At 53.8% G+C, this 23,764-nt stretch overlaps 2 non-coding genes across 2 annotated transcripts; both read left to right on the top strand.

Annotated features, from left to right (window-relative positions):
- Positions 1–9,332: 9,332 nt before the first annotated feature.
- On the top strand, positions 9,333–9,404 carry TRNAM-CAU (transfer RNA methionine (anticodon CAU)). The gene has a single exon. It is a non-coding gene; the product is annotated as a tRNA-Met (tRNA).
- A 1,920-nt stretch (positions 9,405–11,324) lies between these two features.
- TRNAG-UCC (transfer RNA glycine (anticodon UCC)) lies at positions 11,325–11,396 on the top strand. The gene has a single exon. It is a non-coding gene; the product is annotated as a tRNA-Gly (tRNA).
- Positions 11,397–23,764: the final 12,368 nt, after the last annotated feature.

The following is a 23,764-nucleotide window of genomic DNA, read 5'->3' as shown; positions in this document are numbered from 1 at the left end:
GACAGCCTGCACAACATGGCCCTCGGTGCTAAAGATGAAGGGAAGACACCTCATGGATCGGAGATCCTGCCAGCACTCACAAAGTGCCCCTCACTTTAGGTCTCACTAAGGCGGACCGGTGTGGAGCAGCAGCCAAGCTGGGGGAAGAGAAGGGGCCAGCACCGAATACGAGCTGCAGAAGAGGTGCTTCTTTGCACACCAGTGGACCTCACTGCTAACGATGAAGGGCAGACACGTCAGAGATCTGCGATCTTGCCTGCGGTCCTGGGGATGTTCTGCCTGAGCCGTTCCTGGTCCTTGCACACATGGACAAACTTTCCCAGGGGCTTTCACAAATTTTCCTTCAGGACAAAAAGATGAGAGGTGGGTCTCTTCTGTCTCTTCCTCTTCGGGAAAAGAGGTGGAAGTGCAAGAGAGCAGATGGTGACCGTGGCATCAGGAAACCACCCCCCGCCATCACAGACCTCGATGGGTGGGACAGAGGAGAGCCGGAGGCTTCCCAGGGGACTTCTTTCAGTCCCGTACCCAGCTGCTCCCAACAGAGCGGCAGCAGAGGAGAAGGTGCTGGCAGCCTGCCTGGGTGGTGCAGCATCTTAAAGAAAAGGGAAACTCTGAGGGGCACACGCAGCGAGAGCCTGGAGAAAGAGAAGAGAAAAGCCTATTGCTGGTGCATGGTCCGTTCCCCGCAGCCGTGCCACTGAGGGCCAGGGAAGCATTGCAAGGGAAAAAAAAGATCAGAGAATTGTCGGTATGAATGAAGAAGGGAAGGGACAATGGAGAGGGCACCAGAGCTGAGCCATGGGCCTCTTGATCTGCAGTGAAGAACTTTCCTCTGAGTAACAGCTCCTGCAGCAGACCACAGCTGTGGCCTGCAGCTGGGGCCACACTCCCCATGCTCACATCGGTGCCCACATCCCAGGCCTCTCCATCCTGCTTTTGCTTTTCTCTCCTCTGCCTGGCTGCTGCATGCTCTGGCCTGTGGATGGGTCGGGGAACCAGCAAACACTAGCCCAAAAATGCAAGCTTCAGCACTGCCACCTCGTCCCTCACCCTCACCAAGACGCTCTACCAGCTCAGCGTGCCCAGAGCCCAGATGCCTTGCAGCATCTAAGACTGGCTGCCACCCACTTCAGCTGGGCCAGCCCTGCCCTGGGGCAACTGGGAGCCACCTGCACGCCAGCAGTGTTGGGCAGGACAGGAATGGCATCAGGTTCAGAGAGAAGGGGTTTCTCTGGCTCTTTGGCACCCTGCATGGTGGCAGGGGCAGCCCTCGGCTGTTGGGCAGCAGCAAGGGCAAGACTGCGCCAGGAGGGAGGACACGCCAGGAGCTGTGGGGGAGCACAGCACAGCACAGCACAGGCAGGGAAAGGGGGAAAGGCTCTTGCAGCCTGTGTGAAAGGAAAGGTGCTAAGTGCTATGCAACTTGCTTAGAGGAACAAACACTGACTAGGGCTAAGAGCTTTTACCTCAGGGTCAATGTGACTGAAGACTTAATCTAAACCGGCTCTCACTGACGGAGAACTGCTCATACAGACAATAAAAAACCAGGAGATCTGTCTTTCAGAAAACCCCCAGGCATATAACCATAGCCATAACAGCAATGGGCCTGAATCTGATACAAAGCCCCTTCACCTACACGGGACATTAGTTTAGAAGAATGAGGATTAACACCCCACTGACCATACATCCACACACCCTGTTCCGGGATGAGCACAGGGCGATTTTGCGAGCAAGAATAACTGATTTGCCCACCCCTTCACATGAGTAATTTGACTGGGCAACACAACTGTATTGGAAACATATATAACCCCTGTTTTCCTCTATAGCCGGTCCGCCCTGCGTTAGGCTGGGGCACCGCTCTGCGCAGAGCTAAAACAGGAGAATCAATTCCCTTGGTAATTCTATGCTAATCATCCTTGTCTCACTCCTCGGCCAGCAAGGAACTGACTTTTACACAACGTACAGTCCGGCAGCCTCTGGAGAGCTGGATTTCTGGGCAGGGTTGCAGCCCTCGTGAGCTCTCTGGAGAGCACCTCCTCTCCACCCTGCCAAGCAACAAGGTGCCCCCTTGCTCTGGGGTTTCCTTCCCTTCCTCCAGAGCCAGCTCAGGTGATCAAAGAGACAGACCCCGTGCAGGGTTACGGGCAGGAGGTGTGGGGAGAAGGGTAAAGCAAGGTCCTTGAGCTACCCAGCCCAGGCGCAAATGAGGTGAACTTTGCAGGGAGACAATTTTCCACCCCAGGTGAGGGCACAGGTAAGAGGAAGGGACGGAGGCCTGAGCGCTGGCAATGCCAGGGAGCATCAGGCAGGGCTGTGGGAGGTCCAGCTGAAGCGCTGTAGGGAGCAGAGTGGCGCAGCGGAAGCATGCTGGGCCCACGACCCAGAGGTCGATGGATCGAAACCATCCTGTGCTAATGGGCTTATTAAAGCTAGAGCCTCCTGATAGGCTTAGTTTTAACCTGCAGTGCTCTAGCTCTTTGGGAAAGCAGGGCCCTCCCGCACCTTCAGCCCCTTCTCTCTGTCCTCACGCCTTCTTTCTCCCTTGCTTTCTTAGCAGCCAGCACCCCCAAAGTCCAAAGTCACCCTCAGCAAGGCAGACGGGTAGGTGTGGAGCAGCAGGCAGAGCACAGCGCAGAGCTCCCCCCACCAGGCAGTGGGTGTCCTGGCGACCCAGGTCTTTCGGTCATCCCATCAGGCAGCTCAATTCCAACTTCCAGCCACAAGCAGGGACCTCCAGGACTCTGCAGGTGGGGAGGAGGACAAGACTGGTGCTAGTTTGGAAAAGACCAGTGTGATCAGCTTGGCCATCTGGTGGCTTTCTCCATCCTAGTCTGTTTGCTGCCAAAAAATACAGGAGACTTGTCTTTCAAATAAGCCCCCAGGCATGGACCTGAATCTGATATAAAGCCCCTTCACCTACACAGGATATTGGTTTAGAGCAATGAGGATTGTTCTTCAATTGCTTCAGGTTGGTTTAGAGCAATGAGGATTGTTCTTCAATTGCTGCAGGGTGGCCTCTGTGGAAGAGGTAAGGGGCTGCCCTGTGCTGGTTCCGTCTGCCTCCACAACACTGAGCCAGCAGCCAAGTTTGATGCATGGATAGCACGTGTGATGGAGCTCCAGGATGAGTTGCTCCTTCCCTTGCCAGGCCATGACCTTTCAATTGCAATGACCCTTCAAAAGCGATTGAAAGTGGCCTCTGCCAGAAGTTCTCCTTGTCTGAGTGCTTCACGAGCTGTCAGCAGCAACACGGCATAGGTATCTGCAGGTGAGCTGCCTCCCACCTGGGTACTTGGTGGGCCAGAGGGTCTCTTGGATGTTGACTGTGGGGTCCCCTCTGGCTCTGCAGGTGGTGGGCCATCCACAGGAATACCACTTGCCCTAGGTGCTTGTCTTCATTTCATGGTGGATGCCACTGTGGTATAAACTGCATGGTATATCTTTTTATATCTGAGCACTTCTTGGTCCAAAGGAAGTGGACAGCCCACCAGAGGGAGATCTGAGAACGTGGGTCAAAAATGGCCATCAGGCAATCACAAAGCAGTATGAGAACCCATGGGGAACGACGCTGTCAAAAGTTGCCTCTTCCAGGTATGTAGTGAGTGGGGGCTTCCTTGCCTGACGTGCTTCTGGGTACACGGGTAGGGTGGACTGGTCCTGGCAGCCAATCACAGGTCTGCCTGAGAGCAGGTGGGTATGAAGGGGTCAAGAAATGGCTGTCAGCCAGTCACAGAGCAGCATGAAAATATCTTGGTAATGGTCTGTAACAAGAAAACGCAGCTGAAAAACTGGTGCCACCTGTGTACGCGGGGGAAGGTACTTCCTGGTCAGATGGACACCATCACTCGTCAGTGATGGCATGAGCATTCACCAAAGCGATCATCCACCACCAAAACCAGCAGCGGCGCAAGGCAGACTTTAGACCAGGAACTGGTAATGGGTAGAATCCGGCCAAACAAATTGCTGACGGGCGTGCAGCACGCAATGTGGCAGATGCTCATATTTGACCAAATTATATAAACCAAGAAACCTGTGCTAGAAAATATCCACCTAGCCTACGCACACATCATACCATAGGGCAGGTGATTGTTACCCTAGCATTGCCTGCTTTTTGCTCACCGATTGCTGGGCTAATACTAGACAAGTGTACAAGATATAGACATATTCAGTGCCTAAGAAGAAACCCAGGCTGGTTGACATGACCCTCGTTTCAACCAAAGGGCTCACCATGCAACCACATGTTAGCCCGGGACAGCGTGAATGTGACTGCGACTGGGGCAGACTCCAACGGTGTTACCTCAGTGTTATGCCCTGTGGTATTCCCAACTGTATTGGCTTCATATGGCAAGGTTTTGGAAGTGTCTGGGGTAGGGGATGCTGCAGAGTGCCCTCTGTGAGAAGAGATAAGGGGCTGCCCTGTGTCAGGCACAGCTCCACAGCGGACCCACCACACAAGACAGCTGAGCCATTGACGCGCGGAAACAAACCCTGCAACTCGAATAGAGTTATAAAGCAGGTATGTTTATTGCGGCGCCGGGTGCAAGGGGGATTTCTCCTCCTAACTTGCACACCCTTAGGCTAAACCCGTAGTTATTTATAAGGTAAATCATACATATGCAAACTATGGGATGGGCTAATACAATTAGTTCTAACAATAGATGTGACTATGTTAATTATTTCCGGAGCCTCATTATAATAAGTCTCATCCTTCAGGCGTGTGCGTATCTTCTCCTGGTGTTTTTCTTTGGGGGGGCGTCTTAGGGAGTAAGTTCCACGATCACTGAACCGATTCGATTGTTTTGCTGATAGAGGCCATAAAAGTCTCTTGCTATCTTCCTGTAATCGATCAGGATGTTCTGCTTGTCTTCTGCGTGGTCTGGCAGGGGTCGTAAAGTCTCTGGTTATCTTCTCCTGTTATCAGTCAGGATGTTCCCATTTGCTTGCGAAGTGTTCCTTCAAGGCTGAGGCCCGCCTCCGCTATTTGGGAAATTCTTTGGTTTTTTTCCTCCCCTCCAAGGTTGAGATATACGTCCCTGTCATGGTTAATCCCTCTGTTTTCTGTTTCACCATCATCAAAGTTTGTGGCCCCTCTGTGAAAGATATTCCAGAAAGGGCAGAAAATGCCAGACAGGGAGAGGGGGAAGGAACAAAACAAGGAGGAAGAGCAGAGGGAAGATGCACCCTGCTTGGGCAGATAAAGGAGTCTGGTGTGAAGGAGTAAAGTTGATCCAGGGACAGAGGAGAGGAAAGGCGATGCCCTGCATTTGTCAAATAATTGGCAAATCTATTTATTTGTTTGTTTGTTTGTTTGTTTATTTCCCCAGTCAAGCCTGATTTGCCCACAAGAGTTTTTGCTAAGGCATTTCCCTCTGTTTATCTTGACCCATGAGCTTTCTCATCCTCTTTTGCATGCTCTGGATCCCCCTGAGGGTGGGGAAAGGAGTGAGCAGCTGGGTGGGTGTTTGTCTGGGCTTAAAGCGCTGCAGGTACATACACACAAGCGCACATACACTTTCATAGTACATGCACAGCTGGCACACATATGAACGCAGATGGGGAGAGGCAGTGTTGGCAGCACCGAGCATCTTGAGTTTCCCTGGCCAACATCTGCACCCAGAGAAGCACACATGGCAGGTTGTGGTCGTGCATGTGCCGGGGTGCGGAAGCAGGAGTCCGTCCAGCGTGTCCACCTCTCTCTGGGCCCTGCCCTTGAGCCAGTTTTTAACCCAGCGAAGGGTACTCCCACCCAAGCCATGGGCAGCCAGTTTCTCCAGGAGGATACTGTGGGAGACTGTATCAAAGGCTTTACTAACTAAAGTCCAGGTAAACAACACCCACAGCCTTTCTCTCATCCACCAAGCGGCTCACCTTGTCATAGAAGGAGGCCGAGTTTGTCAAGAAGGACCTGCCTTTCATGAACCTGTGCTGGCTGGGCCTCATCGCCTGGGAGTCCTTCATGCCCCGCAGTCTTCTCTTCTCCAGGCTAAACAGGCCCAGGTCTCTCAGCCTCTCCTCATAAGAGAGGCGCTCCGTTCATCTATTCTTTATGTCATGGCTCAAAGGCCTGCCTGTCTCATCTGCAGTCCCCCTGGAGACACTGACCTAGCCTGTTCAGGCTCTGGCATTGCAGAGACACCCTGCACTTTACTGGAATTGGGTGTAACGATGTTCCTGACAACTAAGAACTGAGACACCCTCATTTCTCTTGCAGCTTATGGCCAAGGGAAACACAAGGAGCCTCTCTCGGTAGGACTCTCTACCTGAAGGGGACAAAGATTGCCAAGTCTCTGATTCCAGGGTTGCTTAAAGAAAAAAGCAATGTCCTTTGCTGTGCTGACAGTCAAAAGCCAATCTGGATGGTGGGTTGTACGTGGGGGTGGTGTAGCACAGTATTTACAGACTCCCACTCTCTCATCAGCAGTGCTACAAGTAGACGGAGTTACGAAGACCAGGATCGTGATTGTGCATGCTCCGGTCCCTACCAAAATGCCCACCCTAACCCCATCCTACAGTCACACTGCCTACAGAGACATCCTCATGCAATCCCACCACAGGTTGCACCAGCACTGGGTGCAATTTTCAGAAGGACCGCAGTCAGGAAGTATGAGCCACAGAAGAGGTCTGCTGGCTGAAGGTGGCTCTCTGGCTTGCCAAGGTCTGCCCTCAGACAGAAAGGCCTCAGGAGTGCAGGACCCGGAGTGACCTGGTGTCCTGTGTGGGACAGCCTGGCCCGAGCTGCAGGTCCCAGGCCCTGGGGAGCTCTGGGAGATCTCTGGCTGCATACTGAATCCTGTAAGGGGGGCATAAAGGGTTCTCCCCAGGGAGGAGCAGCATCAGAGCCTACAGCGGTAGGAGCAGTTACCATGAGCTTGGGGAAGCAAACAGGCTGGGGACCATGGCAGCCCCAGCAGCTGGTGCTGCCAGGAAGGAAACCAAAGAGAAAAGCGAGGAAGCTGCCCTTCCCCCTCCTCCCATGGCTCCACTCCCTGATCAAGAGTCCCTCTCCATCTATCATGTAGTCCCCCTTTGGGTACTGGAAGGCTGCTATAAGGTCTCCCCGGAGCCTTCTCTTCTTCTCCAAGTGGAGAAGAGATGGCAAGTGCAGGCATCGAACCACCGATTGCTGGTCCATGAATGTACCCTGTGAGGTGCAACGTTGAAGAGGTTCTACTGGAAACTTCATAACCAGGTTTAATTAGGGAAAAGCAAGGGTTTCACAGCCTGGGTCTTGCAAGAGAGGGCATACCAGGCTTGCCCAAAGAGGTCTGCAGCTCCCTCCAAAGGTGAAATGAGCAGAGAACGCTTGGTGGCCCTGTAGAGAGGCCATACTTGGTGATGGGCAGGGAGACAGAGAGACTGCCAGGCTTGGCCAGGGGGATTTGGCTGAGTGAGGGTGACCACAGTGGAAAAAGAAGCACCATCCAGGAGGTCCCATGGTGTAATGGTAAGCACTCTGGCCTCTGAATCCAGCGATCTGAGTGCAAACCTCAGTGGGGCCTGGTCCTTTTGGCTCCCTCACCATGCTTATACCCAATTCCCTTGACTTGCTCTTGGGTCAATTCTTTGATGCACTCACATCTTCCTTCTTTTCCTGTGCTTGCAGCACTGGCAGTGACATCAGTGACCCTTCTACCCTGTGCCCACCAAGTCCCTGCAGCTTTCGTCAGAAATGGCCAGCGCCCCCTCTCTGCTGACTTCTGCTTGATGGCTGCTCCTGGAGGAGGGCCTCCAGCAGGGGCTCAGAGAATCACACAGCAGACGGGGTGGAGACACGATGCAGTCTGAGCCCAGCTCAAAGCAAGGCCAAGTAGAAGCCGTTTTTCATCCTTTGTCTGGTTGGATGCTGCACATCTCCAGAGATGGAGACTCTGCAACCTCCCTGGGCACACGTTTCCCATCTTTGACCACCACTGTTTGTGGCAGTACTTGTATTTCCAATTCTGTCCAGTGCTTCTTGCTCTCTCCGTTGCTCTGAGGCGTTTCTGACTTTCCCTTGCCTGCTTGCTTATTTTTGGTGCTCCGGCTCAGGGAGCTCCACCCACAGCTGGGAGTGCCCCACGCGTGGGGGCAGACTCACCGTCATGGGAGGGAGCAGGTTCTCCTTCTTCCTTTCAGCGGTGTTGGCCAGCCAAGGCGGGGGGAGAACAAACCACCACGAGTCTCCAGCTATGCTGCACAAAGTCTTTAATGAGAAGGAGCAAATGCGGTGGTATAGGGCAGAGACCAAGGCACACGTCTGCAGGGCTTTTTTATAAGCCCTGCACAGGTTTTGTGCACGGGGCAGAAGCAGGATGGGTGCCATGACTCAGGCCCACTAGAAGGTCCAACAATTATTATCGCTTCTTTTCTTTTGTCTAGTAAGGGAGATAAGGAGGTGGAACAAAGACAGGAGGAAGCTGGATCCTACTGAAAGAGACTTCAGTGCCTGAAGTCACACTGAATTCACAGCATGTAGAATAAAGATCTTCTAATAGGGTGAATGCAGTTCTAGGTGCAGTTTAGCTGGCCAAAGCTGTTGGTGTCACTGAGCTGTCCATGCCATCACGACCTAAAGGGTTACTTGGCCTGTGGCTGTGCACAGATTGCGACTGTGTGTTTGTAGGATTCCGTAATACCCAAGGAAATGGAGGCTTCATCCTCAAAATTTCTTTTCTTTATTACAGATTTCACAAATACTACAAAAAACATCACTAGCAAGTATACCTATGATTAATAAAGCAAATATATATATTGCAAGCTATTGCAAATTATTATCAGCAAACAATAACGACAATAAATTATAGCAACAATCAATAACAGTGACAATAATAGCAGCACTCAATAACAACAGCAACGTCTGTATATATAATACACACAGGTTACTACAAACTTATTCCTAGTAACGCGAACTTATCGATAATATAACAGCAGATTATGATAGATCGCTTACATGCACGTATACGGTCCCAAGAGCATTAAACCAATGCCAGAGGGGGGCAAACTATCCCAGAAAGCAGGACAAACTGCTCTCAGAAGGGGACCCAACCACCTCAGAAGTGGGAGGACAGCCCACACAGACCCCAGAAGTGGGTCCAGAGGGGGATGAAATAAAATAACAGAGTCTTGGTTCAAAAGTCATCTACATGACAGAGTTTGGGGTGAGCCAGGTGTCCCTGGCGAGGGCCCAAAATTTCGTAGAAAGTTGATACAGAGAACTCAACTTACTTCGGAAAAGCATGTGCAGAGCACAGGCAGGAGGAAGGGAAGGGGACCTGAGGACAGGCACTGGTGCTGGCAGTGCCAGGGGGCATCATCCACCACTGTGGGAGGGCGCAGGCAAAGGGGCCACAGGAAGCAGAGTGGCGCAGCGGAAGCGTGCTGGGCCCATAACCCAGAGGTCGATGGATCGAAACCATCCTCTGCTAGCGAGATGCTCTTTTCCCCCCTGCTCCTGACAGGCACTGCCTCTGCCTTGCTTCCTTCAGCAAGTTTTAACCTGCTCTGCTCTAGCTCTTTGGGAAAGCAGGGCCGTGTCCCTCCCACACCCTCAGCCCCTTCTCTCTGTCCTCAGGCCTTCTTTCTCCTTTGCTTTCTTAGCAGCCAGCAGTCACCCTCAGCAAGGCAGAGACAGGTAGGAGCAGCAGGCAGAGCTCCTCCCACCAGGCAGTGGGTGTCCTGGGGACACGGGTGTGTCTGTCTTCCCATCAGGCAGCTCAATCCCAATTTCCCAGCCACAAGCAGGTGGGGAGGAGGTCTGCAGGTGGGGAGGAGGACAAGACTGGTGCTAGTTTGGGAAAGACCAGTGCGGTAAACTTGGCCATCTGGTGGCTTTCTCCATCCTAGTCTGTTTGCTGCCATGCCCACTCGCAGGTCCAGCCAGGAGCAGGTCCGAGCAGGTATTCCCAATGGGCGCTGTATGTGGCCAGGCACCGGTATGGAGGGCAGCGGGGATGCTGCAGGGTGGCCTCTGTGAGAAGGGGTAAGGGGCTGCCCTGTGCTGGACCCAGCTGGATAACACTGAGCCATCAGCCAAGTTTGTGGCACCTGTGATGGAGCTCCAGGATGAGTTGCTCCTTCCCTTGCCAGGCCATGACCCTCCAAAACCAATTGAGAGTGGCCTCTGCCAGAAGTTCTCCTTGTCTGAGTGCTTTGTGGGCTATCAGCAGCAACACAGCATGGGTATCTGCAGGTGAGCTGCCTCCTACCCGAGTACTTGGTGGGCCAGAAGCTCGCTTGGATGTTGACTGTGAGGTCCCCTCTGGCTCTGCGTGTGACGGGCCATCCACAGGAATACCGCTTGCCCTAGGTGCTTGTCTTCATTTCATAGTCGATACCATCTCATGCCCTGCACACGGCTGGTTCCAGCTCCACAGCAGTCCAACTACAGGACACAGCTGAGCCATCGTTTGTGGCATCTATGAAAACATAATCCAGAAAGGACAGAAAATGCTCAGACAGAGAGAGGAGGTATAAAAAAAAAAATAGTGTCAGAAAGAGCAGAGGGAAAATGCATCCCCCCTGTGCCGCGTGGTTGGACAGAGGAGCCTGGAGTGAGGGAGTGAAGCTGAGCCTGGGTAAGAGGGAGGGAAGTTGGTGGGTTTTGTTTGTCTTGTTGTTTCTCACTATGTGAATCTATTTCAATTGGCAATAAATTTATTTCCCCCAAACGGAATCTGTTTTACCCAGAACGGTTTTTGCTAAGGCGTGTCTTTGTGTTTATCCTGACCTGGAGGCTTCCTCATCCTACTTTCTATGCTCTGCGTCCCACTCAAGGCGGGGAAAGCAGTGAGCAGCTGGGTGGGTGTTTGGCTACGCTCATGCCACTGCAGGTAGACACACACAAGCATGCTCAGACTTTCATAGTACATGCCCAGCTGGCACACGTATGAAGGCAGATGGGGAGCGGCAGCGTTGGCAGCACCCCCGGAAGCACCAGCAGCCCTCATACAAGCATGAACAAGACAGACATCCCGATCCTTTCCTTCCTCCCCGGCTGCTTAGGACCGGAGATCAGTGCTGGGACACCCCCGCTCCCCCCGACCGCCGACGTGCACACCAGGGGGTCCCGTGGAGCCTGTGCAGAGTCCGTGCCTGGAGGTCAGTCCCGGTTTGCCCAGTGTCCTGCTCCATCGCCGGGCAGTCGCTGATGCTGATCTCCCCTAGTCGGTGGCTAGTGCAGCTTGAGGTTTTCTAGCCAAGAAAAGCGCACGTGCTTTGTAGGAGGTTGTGGCAGCGTGTGCGCAGGGGGTGGGAGGAGGTGGCCAGCCGTGGCGCGGGGCAGCAGAGGCCGAGAGTGGGTGAAGGGGAGGAGCAGGAGTTGCGGTTAGGAGGCCGCAGTAACAGGTGCGTTGGTGGTATAGTGGTGAGCATAGCTGCCTTCCAAGCAGTTGACCCGGGTTCGATTCCCGGCCAACGCAGGCGGGATTCCCTTTAGCTGGGCCTCGCTGCCTCCGCGGGGCAGCTAGCACCCAGCGCTGAGCCAGGGTGCCCTGACCGGGGGTACTGCCCTCCTGCCGGCGTCCACACAGCGCAGCTCTTGGCGGTCACCTGCCTTCCCCCCACCCCCGGGCAGGCCCAGCACCTCTGCCTGCTCTCCAGGCCCTGCCTTGCTGCTAGGCTCCACGAGGAGCCACAGGTCCTGTAAGCCCGGCCTTATGCAACCCTGGACTGTTGTGACCGAGCAGCAGGGGGCAGCATATTATATTCTTCCTGGTGAGGTAGCTCACTGTGGTGGAGTTGCTGCTTGCAACTGGCAAGGAAAGCGTGTTCTGCTGTGGCAGGGTAAAGATGAAGATCGAGAATGGCCACGGTGGGGACCAAGGCATACACGAGTAGGCGATTTGGGGTTGGGGTGGGTTGAGCCCGGCGGGACGCCCTATCACTCCCCTCCTCAGCTAGAGAGGGGACAAAAAATATAACAAAAAGCTTGAGATAAGGACAGAGAGGTCCCTCAGCAATTACAGTCATGGGCAAAACAGCGGGAGGACTCTTCACGCTCTTCCCCTGCTCCAGCATGGGGTCCCTCTCACAGGAGATAGCGCTCCAGAAACTTCTCCAGTGTGAGTCCTTCCCATGGGCTGCAGATCTTCATGAACTGCGCCAGCACGGGTCCTGGCCCTTTCCACAGGGGCCAGTTTTTCAGGAACAGACTGCCCCAGCGTGTGTCCCCTGCGGGACCACAGGTCCTGCCAGAAAACCTGCTCCAGCATGGGCTCCTCTCTCCACGGGGTCACAGGTCCTGCCAAGAGCCTGCTCCCGCACAAGCTTCCCACAGGGTCACAGTCCCCTTTGGGCATCCATCTGCTCCAGCAAGGTGTCCTCCACGGGCTGCAGGTGGATATCTGCTCCACTGAGGACCACCATGGGCTGCAGAGGGGACAGTCTGCGTCGCCATGATCTTCACCACAGGCTGCAGGGGAATCCCCGCTCCAGCACCTAGAGCACCTCCTCCCCTCCTTCTTCGCTGACCTTGGTGTCTGCACCAGATGTGTGTTTCTCTCACATCTTCTCGCTCCTCTCTCTGGCTGCAATTGTGCAGTTGGTATTTTTTCCTGCCTTCTTGAATGTGTTATCACAGAGGCGCTACCACTGTTACAGATAGGCTCATCCTTGGCTGGCGGTGGATCTGTCTTGGAGCCGGCTGGCATTGGCCCTGTCAGACACGGGGAAAGATTCTGACATCTTCTTACAGAAGGGGGGCCTGTAGCCCCGCCGCTACCAAAGCCTTGCCATGCAAACCCAATGCAGGGGTACAGTGGGAGGATGTCTGTTCTTTATATAATGTCTCAAAGTCACACTGGAATGAATTTGCTCTCCAGCCTCCTCCATTTTTTCCCATCTCTCCAGTGCTGGCTGGTCAAATGGGGGGTTTCTTCCCCTTCAGAGGGGACACTGGTATTTACAATGCCTGTGTTCAGAGCACAGCATTAGTTCCTCTACAGCATTCTTTCCTGAAAACAGACACACTAACTTGGTTTGAAATACTCCATTTAACAATCAAGACTGTGTGTCTCAGAGACCCTACGCCCCCAGTGCTGACTGATTTTGTCCAGTCTCCGGCCCTGCAGAGACAACCTGAAGTTTACTGGAATTGGGTGTAACGATGTTCCTGGTAACCAAGAACTGAGACACCCTCATTTCTTTTGCAACTTTTGCAACTTGTGGGCCAAGGGAAACACAGGGAGCCTCTCACAACTAGACTTGAAGAGTCTCAAGGGTACAAAGCTTCTCACATCTCTGATTCCAGGGTTGCTTAAAGCAAAGGAAGCAATGCTCTTTGCTGTGCTGACAGTCAAAACCCAATCTGGGCAGCGAGCTTGTATGGAGGGTTTGGGTTGGCACAGTATTTACAGACTCCCACTCTGTCATCAGCAGTGCTACAAGTAGACGGAATTACGAAGACCAGGATCGTGACTCTGCATGCTCCGGTCCCTACCAAAATGCCCACCCTAACCCCATCTTGCAGCCACACTGCCTACACCCAGACCCGAAAGCCAGTGCTTTCCCCCTTTCCACTCCGTACCCACCCCCTGGAGATTATTCCCACAAAACCAACAAAAGAGAAAATTGCAATGGCTATTTTTCATATGATGTTTATGAACAACAGCTGAGAGGACATATCAAAAGGCCTGTATTAACATTCACATCTGACCAATTGGGACAACGGTCTTTTACCATCCTCGCAGTAAAGGAAGGTTACTCTGGGTGGCATTTCTTGTATTTCCACCTGTGTCCATTGCTTTTTACCCGCCCACTGGGCACATCTCACAAGAAGATGGCGTTCTCCTTTACTCTGCCTGTCATCCCTCCCACCACAGGTATTTGGAGACATGGATAAGGTGCCTCCTCACCCTTCCCTTCCCTTCCCTTCCCTTCCCTTCCCTTCCCTTCCCTTCCCTTCCCTTCCCTTCCCTTCCCTTCCCTTCCCTTCCCTTCCCTTCCCTTCCCTTCCCTTCCCTTCCCTTCCCTTCCCTTCCCTTCCCTTCCCTTCCCTTCCCCAGGCTAAGCAACCCCAGCCGTCCCAGCCTCTCTCTGTATGACAGATGAGCCAAGTCCTTAATCACCTCAGTGTCCCTTTGGCAGGGCTGACAAAACCTCTAGCTGTGCAGAAGTGGGAAGCAGCCACACAATGACACCCGTGGAGCCCCTGCAAGGGGACCTAGCATGCAGACGTCCAGGTCTCCTGCAGAGGAACAACACTTAGCAGAAGGATTTCCACTTGCTGCTGGGAATAGATGGAGGAAGAGAGAAAGCAGAAGCAACAGCATTCAGTCAGAGGAAGACGTACACCTGTCCCAAAGTTTCTGCAACTCAATCAGCAATGACTGCTGAGAGGGTTTGGTGGCGCAGCCATGGCCACACTCCTGCTGCAGAGTTCCCGTCTTCCTTCCCGCTCCAAAGGGGATGATGCGCCGGCTTCAGCAGTTCAGACTGCAGCGGGGGATAGGCAGACACAGCCCTGACCCCCCCAGACCAAGGGAGCCCCCAGAAGAGATGGGAACCCCCCCGGTGCTGAGGGAGCTCCCGACAGCAGCTGACAGAGAGGATCCCACGGCTGTGCTCTGCAGGAAAGAGGTGAGGATGGGGCCCGGCAGGGTCACCACCACCAGGGAGGCCTCGATGGCCACCGTCGAGTCAGCGCAGCGGGCGACGCAGGGCTCGCTGCAGCTGCTTGCAAGTGGGGTTGGGCCACAGGCTCCGCAGGGGCGTGGGGGACAGGGTCTGAAGCAAGACATCTCTCGGTGAGGGAGGCAAAGCTGAAACACAGAGCAGGGAGGAAACACGGACTCCAACATCAGCCTGTCTATTGTTTCTTCCACTCTCGCTGAAGATATACTTTGCTGCCATGCACCTCTATTTTGAGCTCCACATCCAGAAAGAACCTGCAGCTGATTTTACTAACGCGCACAACACCCTAGGGCTAGATCTGAAGGACTGGGAGCAAAGACCTGCCTAACTGACTACCGATTCCACCAGGACCTCCTCCTGCATTTCCTGGTACGATAGCATGGGTAAAGATTGATGAAATGGACCCAGCTCAAACAGGCTGGGTTGAACAGCTATCTCAGAAATCACCTCTTATAAATGCACACTGTGCCTACAGCTCCCACAACACTCACTGTGCCCTCCGAGTTGCGCGGGACGGGAAGGCTGACCCCCTTTGAGATAGGACCCAGCACAGTGGGTGTAAAGCGCCTGTGGAAAGACTGATCACATTCCATCCCCAGAACTAACACTGCTGCATTGAAGAAGGCACTGGATGAGCTTGTCCAGTTGGTTAGAGAGCACGTGCTGCAGCTGCAAATTCTGGTGGGCAGACCTCCCTGCGGCTGAGCCCCATTGATCCCCTTCTGCTTGAAAGAACCCCTCCCTTCCCACCTCTCCCAGGCCATCACCATCAAAAGGCAAAGAGGTGGCAGCCCTCAAACAGTTCTGTTGTAGGGCCAGGCTGAGGCAGCCCAAGTGTCAGCCTGAGTAACCACCATGACAGCAGTTCAGCCCACGGGGAGAGATGGAGCGGACTCGGGCTTACCTTGCTCCTTGAGGAAAAGGAGGCAAGAGAGGAGGATGCGGAGCCAGGAGCAGCGCAGGCTTTTATGCTTTTCATGAAGCATCTGAACACCTAGCAGTTACTGCTCACTGAAGCCCCAATGGTGATTAAGCCCTGGCCTCTTTCACCTGAAATGTTTTGCTCCAGCTGCATACCATCGAATACCAATATATTTAATTTGTGTCCAGGCCTGCGAAAACCCACTGGCTCAGAGGTCTCAGGCTAGCTGGGCAGAGATTTTACGTGGCTTTCCATCACACGGATGCCATTTGTTCCGTCGCCTTCTTCATGGTGAGCTTGGCCACCAGTCACGTTATTCAGCTATTAGGGACGCCTCCAGTCAGCTCTCAAGTGCTTTCAGTCCAGGGGCTCATGCTGACCCAGGGAGATACGCCTCTCCAGCGGGTCATTGTAGGCTCACAGGAGATGGCGGGAGAAGAGACTCATATCTCCAGGGATGTGGCAAAGCTCAACGACAAGGAAAAACCATTGTGGGCTGAGGGCAAGCTTGAGGGCCTCAGGGACCTTGCTTACGCTCAGCAGGCTCTGCCAGAACCTGTCTTTTCTGCCCGCGAGCCCAGGGAACAAAGGCAGTTTCTTCACGATGAAGAGCAGAGGGTCGGGCAGGTCCCTCTCAACTAATCTCTCCCTGGGATCTCCATTGCCATGTACCCTGATGACTTGACCAGGCCCTCACGCTTCTTCCAACCAGGGGGTTGGGCTCAGCTTGGGAAGTGGAGAACCTGTGGGAACGAAGCAAATCGGCGCATAGGAGGGTGATCAAAGGGGTGCCCGCGTCCTCCCCTGAAGGAGAAAACCCGCACCCAAATTGACCTGTTTTGCTCAGTGAGTTCACCCCAGAGGCCAAAGGCTTGGATGGTCTGCTTTTGAAGAGAGCCTCGGGGCAGGGAGCCAAAAACTGATGGCTCTCTTTTCTGGGTCAGAGATCAGGTGGCCCCTTCCATGCATTTCAAATTTCAAAAGGACATGGGATCGGTCTCCCAGAGCACCTGGGAGTCATCGTGATGTGGAAGAGTTGGGAAAAACCCTGAGCTCCAGGCAAACATGAGCCATCGTGCTGTTGGCTTCACTTCACAGTTGGACACTGTGCCCCTGTCTCAGGCGTGACAGGGATACCAGAGCTCATAGCCTCATTCCTCTAAAAGTGCCGCTTTCCTCAAGGGCATTTCCTTAGGTTTTAGCACTGTTCCTGGAGCAACGGTCCTTCTATGCAATCTCCTGCATTCGCTCTGTTCCAAGGAATTGCCTTTCAGTGGCTGCTCAAGGGCTTGTGTGGCTCAGTGTACCCTAGAATAACAAAGGTTGGAATGGACGTCTGCAAGTCTTCTGCTCCTATCCACTGCTTCCAAACCTCCCCGGTACCTCAGCAGTCTCAGAGCCTTGTCCCATTCACTTCTGAACACTGCCACTGTCTGAGAGCTCATTGTTTCTCCATCAGCTCTTCCAGGTCTGCACCGTGCCCCCTGTCATTTCCTTTCCCAAAAAGACAGCTGGCATGAGCCTTGTTGCAACTTGCGATTGTGGCCTCATGCCCTTTTGCAGCGCACCTCTCAGGAGGCTCTGGCTCCATGCTTTCCATAACCTCCTGTAGCTAGTGGGAGACAGCAGTTCCAGCCCTTCCTCCCCACTTTGCTCACCTCCACCAGGTTCCGCAATCTTAGTGCCATTGGCTTCACCCCATACGTCATGTGCTCCAGCCCTTAACGTTCTGCCTGGTCCTCTGCCAGTACCTCTGCCCATGACAGACCGTCACCAGCTCTCTTGTTCCTGGGGACACACCAATCCAGATGTGGCCTCTGCAGTGCCAAGGGAAGGGCAATGATCGCTCCCCTCAGCTTTCATCAAACAGCTTCAGTTGGAAAGGACCTTTTGACACCACCCACTCCAACCACGTATCCACCTAACAGTTACACTTTCACCTGTGCAGGGACTCGAGGCCTTGTCCCCACCATAGCAGCCGGGGGATCTCACAGCCGAGCCTCCCACACTCACAAGTGGGCCACCAGGAGATGGTAGTGACAGTGCCAGTACTGGTGAGAAGATGCCGGGGTTTGGGGCTAAGGTCTGGAGGTGGACAGGAAGGAACTATCAGGATTGGGAGTGAAGTGTTCCTCAGTGATTTACAGTGAAAGCTGCGCTGGGACAGACTTTCCCTCCTCCTCCTCCCAGCTCTTCTGCCCAGAAGAGTGCTTTCTAGTCACTGGCATGAAAGTGAAATGCAGAGCAGGCGGCATTTCATGCACCCACTGAGCCCTTGTGCTCTCCATGGTGGCGTGGAGCACACTAAGATCTCCTGGCTAGTTCAGATCCAGAGTAGAACTAGGTGGGTCTTAAAAGTGGGTGTTGCACTACACGTGCAAACTGACTGCCACCTATCTTTTCTGTGACATGCTTTGTAGCTGTTGCTATTTCAAGTAAAACCATTTGATTCACATAATCTCCATGAAAATCATAACTAGAGCCTCACATCTAATGTTCTCTTTTTGTGTTTTTTGGTGGGTGGAGGTTATTCTTAGGAGACTGAGCTGGTGCGCGAAGGTTTTGTGCTCATGCGACAATCTCGAATCACTGTCCTGGGGAAAGGGCTGTGTTCAGTAAAGGGATTTCCAGAATGCCTTTGTTCTTGGCTTTCTTGTTAATTGGGTTGAATTAAAAGTTTTCATGCAGTCTGTACAATGGTACATTAAGAGCCACCACTTCTCTCTCTCATTCTTAGCTTGGTGCTCACGTCCTGCTTTAAAGCCCACCTGGTTCTAGGTGTCAAGCCAGCTCTCAAGGGTTTTCCATCCACAGACACAGCTAACAGTGAGAGACATCTCTCCCTGGCGGTCCCTGTAAGCACACAGTTGACAGGTGGTGAGATGAGAGACGTCTCCAGGGATGTGCCAAAGCTCAAAGTCAAAGCAGGATCCCTGTGGGCTGGAGTGAAGCCCATTGTGGACAGGAGTGAGGGCCACGAGGACCTTGCATATTCTCCTCAGCTCTGTCACAGCCTGGTTTTTTTCTGCCCATGAGCCCAGGGAAGGAAGGCTATTCATAATGACCAAAGAGCAGACCAGAGGGGCAGGCAGGTCTCTCTCAAGCGACTTCTCCATGGGACCTCCGTTGCCATGTACCCTGATGACTCGACCAGGCTTTCATGCTTCTTCCAACCAGGAGCCTGGGCTCAGCTTGGGAAGCGGAGAACCTGTTGGAAAAGAGCAGATCAGTGCGTAGGAGGGTGATCAAAGAGATGCCCGCGTCCTTCCCTGGAAGAGACCTGCACCCAAATTGACCTGTTTTGCTCAGTGAGTTCACCCCAGAGGCTAAAGGCTGGATGGTCTGCTTTTGAGGAGAGCCTCAGGGCAGGGAGCCAAAAGCTCATGGCTCTCTTTTCTGGGTAAGAGATGGGGTGGCTCGTTCCCTGTATTTCAAATTTCAAAGGGACATGGGATCAGTCTCCCAGAGCACCCGGGAGTCATCGTGATGTGGAAGAGTTGGGAAAAACCCTGAGCTCCAGGCAAACATGACTCATCATGCTGTGGACTTCACTGGACACGGTGGCCTGGCCTCAGATGTGCCAGGGATACCAGAGCTCATAGGCTCATTCCTCCCAAAGCGGCTGCTTTCCTCTAGGCCATTTCCACACATTTTAGCACCATTCCTGAATCAGCTGGTGCTTCTGTGGCTTCTCGTGCTGCCACTGCCGCCTTCCAGGGCATTGCCTTTTGTTGGCTGCTCAAGAGAGCATGTGACTCAGTGCACCCCGGAATAATGAAGGTTAGAAGGGACCTCTGGAAGTCCTCTGGCTCTGAGCAGACAAACCTTTCCAGTCACCTCAGCAGGCTCTAGGCCTTTTCTTCTGAACTTTTGACTGCTGAACACTGCCACTGTTGAAGAGGTCACTGTCTCTCAGGCACCTCTTCCCGGGCTGCACTGCCAGCTCCATCACTTCTTTTCCCCAAAAGACAGTTGGCATTAGCCTTGTTGCAACTTGTGAGTAATGTGGGTCTTAATGATTAGTCTCTCCCCTCTCCCGCCACGTGGCCTGTTGTGATTGGCTGATGGGACCAGCTGCCCCTTCCCGTTTACCTGCAAGTACATCTGACCATGAAGTACCTTCCCCTACATACAAGGGGCGCACCATTTTCTGTCAGCTGCCATTTTTAACACTGTCACAGCTGCATATTCTCAGATCTCCTCTAGTGGGCTGTCCACTTTCTTTGGACCAAGTGGTGTTCGCATATGAAAAGATATACCATGCAGTGGCATCCACTACAAAATTAAGACAAGCGCCTAGGGCAAGTGGTATTCCTGTGGATGGCCCATCACACGCAGAGCCAGAGGGGATCTCACAGTCAACATCCAAGTGACCTTCTGGCCCACCAAGTACTCGGGTAGGAGGCAGCTCACCTGCAGATACCTATGCCGTGTTGCTGCTGCTAGCTCACAGACAAGGAGAACTTCTGGCAGAGGCCACTCTCAATTGGTTTTGGAGGGTCATGGCCTGGCAAGGGAAGGAGCAACTCATCCTGGAGCTCCATCACAGGTGCCACAAACTTGGCTGATGGCCCAGTGTTATCCAGCTGGGTCCAGCACAGGGCAGCCCCTTACCCCTTCTCACAGAGGCCACCCGCTGCCCTCCATACCAACGCCTGGCCACATACAGCCAATACAGTGCCCACTGGGAACACCTGCTCGGACCTGCTCCTGGCTGGACCTGCGAGTGGGCATGGCCGCAAACAGACTAGGATGGAGAAAGCCATAGGGTTAGGAGTGAAGACTCCTCCCAAGGATTTACAGTGAAATCTGTGTTGGAAGAGACTTTCTCTCCTCTCTCCAGGCCTTCTGGCCAGAAGGGTCTTCTAGTCACTGGCATGAAACTGAAATGCAGAGCAGGTGGATTCCTTACACACAGCAGCCCTGTTGCTCTCCAAGGTGGCAGATGAAGCACACTCCGACCTCTTGGTGCATGCAGATCAAACCTAGAAGTAGATGGGTTTTTAAAGTGGGATGAAACAATTCAGCTGAGAATGAGGTAAAGAAAAGGGAATCCTTGAGGTATCACTATAGAGAAGACAAGAAAACTTCCATTCAACCCATCAGCAGACCTTACCCCATAACCCTAGCATCTGCTCTCCAGTGCAGCCACGCAAAGGCAATGGCCTGGAAGGCAGCTGCAGTACAAGATTGGACAGAAGTAGCAGCTGATTCAGGAACGGTGCTAAAACCTGAGGAAATGCCCTTGAGGAAAGCGGCACTTTTAGAGGAATGAGGCTATGAGCTCTAGTATCCCTGTCATGCCTGAGACAGGGGCACAGTGTCCACTGAAGCCAACAGCACGATGGCTCATGTTTGCCTGGAGCTCAGGGTTTTTCCCAACTCTTCCACATCACGATGACGCCCAGGTGCTCTGGGAGACTGATTCCATGTCCCTTTGAAATCTGAAATGCAGGGAACGAGCCACCCGATCCCTTACCCAGAAAAGAGAGCCATGAGCTTTTGGCTCCCTGCCCCGAGGCTCTCTTCAAAAGCAGACCATCCAAGCCTTTGGCCTCGGGGGTGAACTCACTGAGCAAAACAGGTCAATTTGGGTGCGGGTTTTCTCCTTCAGGGGAGGACGCGGGCACCCCTTTGATCACCCTCCTATGCGCCGATTTGCTTCGTTCCCACAGGTTCTCCACTTCCCAAGCTGAGCCCAACCCCCTGGTTGGAAGAAGCGTGAGGGCCTGGTCAAGTCATCAGGGTACATGGCAATGGAGATCCCAGGGAGAGATTAGTTGAGAGGGACCTGCCCGACCCTCTGCTCTTCATCGTGAAGAAACTGCCTTTGTTCCCTGGGCTCGCGAGCAGAAAGACAGGTTCTGGCAGAGCCTGCTGAGCGTAAGCAAGGTCCCTGAGGCCCTCAAGCTTGCCCTCAGCCCACAATGGTTTTTCCTTGTCGTTGAGCTTTGCCACAACCCTGGAGATATGAGTCTCTTCTCCCGCCATCTCCTGTGAGCCTACAATGACCCGCTGGAGAGGCGTATCTCCCTGGGTCAGCATGAGCCCCTGGACTGAAAGCACTTGAGAGCTGACTGGAGGCGTCCCTAATAGCTGAATAACGTGACTGGTGGCCAAGCTCACCATGAAGAACAGCGACGGAACAAATGGCATCCGTGTGATGGAAAGCCACGTAAAATCTCTGCCCAGCTAGCCTGAGACCTCTGAGCCAGTGGGTTTTCGCAGGCCTGGACACAAATTAAATATATTGGTATTCGATGGTATGCAGCTGGAGCAAAACATTTCAGGTGAAAGAGGCCAGGGCTTAATCACCATTGGGGCTTCAGTGAGCAGTAACTGCTAGGTGTTCAGATGCTTCATGAAAAGCATAAAAGCCTGCACTGCTCCTGGCTCCGCATCCTCCTCTCTTGCCTCCTTTTCCTCAAGGAGCAAGGTAAGCCCGAGTCCGCTCCATCTCTCCCCGTGGGCTGAACTGCTGTCATGGTGGTTACTCAGGCTGACACTTGGGCTGCCTCAGCCTGGCCCTACAACAGAACTGTTTGAGGGCTGCCACCTCTTTGCCTTTTGATGGTGGTGGCCTGGGAGAGGTGGGAAGGGAGGGGTTCTTTCAAGCAGAAGGGGATCAATGGGGCTCAGCCGCAGGGAGGTCTGCCCACCAGAATTTGCAGCTGCAGCACGTGCTCTCTAACCAACTGGACAAGCTCATCCAGTGCCTTCTTCAATGCAGCAGTGTTAGTTCTGGGGATGGAATGTGATCAGTCTTTCCACAGGCGCTTTACACCCACTGTGCTGGGTCCTATCTCAAAGGGGGTCAGCCTTCCCGTCCCGCGCAACTCGGAGGGCACAGTGAGTGTTGTGGGAGCTGTAGGCACAGTGTGCATTTATAAGAGGTGATTTCTGAGATAGCTGTTCAACCCAGCCTGTTTGAGCTGGGTCCATTTCATCAATCTTTACCCATGCTATCGTACCAGGAAATGCAGGAGGAGGTCCTGGTGGAATCGGTAGTCAGTTAGGCAGGTCTTTGCTCCCAGTCCTTCAGATCTAGCCCTAGGGTGTTGTGCGCGTTAGTAAAATCAGCTGCAGGTTCTTTCTGGATGTGGAGCTCAAAACAGAGGTGCATGGCAGCAAAGTATATCTTCAGCGAGAGTGGAAGAAACAATAGACAGGCTGATGTTGGAGTCCGTGTTTCCTCCCTGCTCTGTGTTTCAGCTTTGCCTCCCTCACCGAGAGATGTCTTGCTTCAGACCCTGTCCCCCACGCCCCTGCGGAGCCTGTGGCCCAACCCCACTTGCAAGCAGCTGCAGCGAGCCCTGCGTCGCCCGCTGCGCTGACTCGACGGTGGCCATCGAGGCCTCCCTGGTGGTGGTGACCCTGCCGGGCCCCATCCTCACCTCTTTCCTGCAGAGCACAGCCGTGGGATCCTCTCTGTCAGCTGCTGTCGGGAGCTCCCTCAGCACCGGGGGGTTCCCATCTCTTCTGGGGGCTCCCTTGGTCTGGGGGGGTCAGGGCTGTGTCTGCCTATCCCCCGCTGCAGTCTGAACTGCTGAAGCCGGCGCATTATCCCCTTTGGAGCGGGAAGGAAGACGGGAACTCTGCAGCAGGAGTGTGGCCATGGCTTGCCGATGGGCTGGGTGTCCCCATCCCACCAGGCAGGAGGGACCTGCACCCGCTGCTCCTCACTGCATGGCAGGCCTCGCCGTGCCTCCCCTGGCTCCAATTTGCTCTGAGCTCCTTGAGAAAGGGCTCGTGCTTTTCTGCTTTGCTGAATCTCCTGCTGATGGGGAGAGGGTGCTGGAGTTAGGGACTGCTCTTGGTGGGCTGCGATTGCCACCAGGTAGAGCAGAATGGGAAAAGGCAAGCACTTTGTGTGGAGCTTCTCCTTGGGCAGCGGGCCATTTTCTTTGCCTCCCCGAACCCTGCAGACGTGTGTCTTGGTCTCTGCCCTGTGCCACCGCATTTGCTCCTTCTTATTAGAGACTTTTTGCAGCATAGCTGGAGACTCGTGGTGGTTTGTTTCCCCCCCACACCTCGGCTGGCCAACGCCGCTGAAAGGAAGAAGGAGAACCTGCTCTCTCCCATGACAGTGAGTGTGCCCCCATGCATGGGGCACTCCCAGCTGTGGGTGGAGCTCCCTGAGCCGGAGCACCAAAAATAAGCAAGCAGGCAAGGGAAAGTCACAAACGCCTCAGAGCAACGGAGAGAGCAAGAAGCACTGGACAGAATTGGAAATAC

This window comes from Numenius arquata, chromosome 11 (assembly GCF_964106895.1).
Source record: "Numenius arquata chromosome 11, bNumArq3.hap1.1, whole genome shotgun sequence".
Taxonomy (NCBI): Eukaryota; Metazoa; Chordata; class Aves; order Charadriiformes; family Scolopacidae; genus Numenius; species Numenius arquata.
The sequence above is the reverse complement of the archived record's forward strand: the minus strand, read 5'-3'. Positions and strand labels throughout refer to the sequence as shown.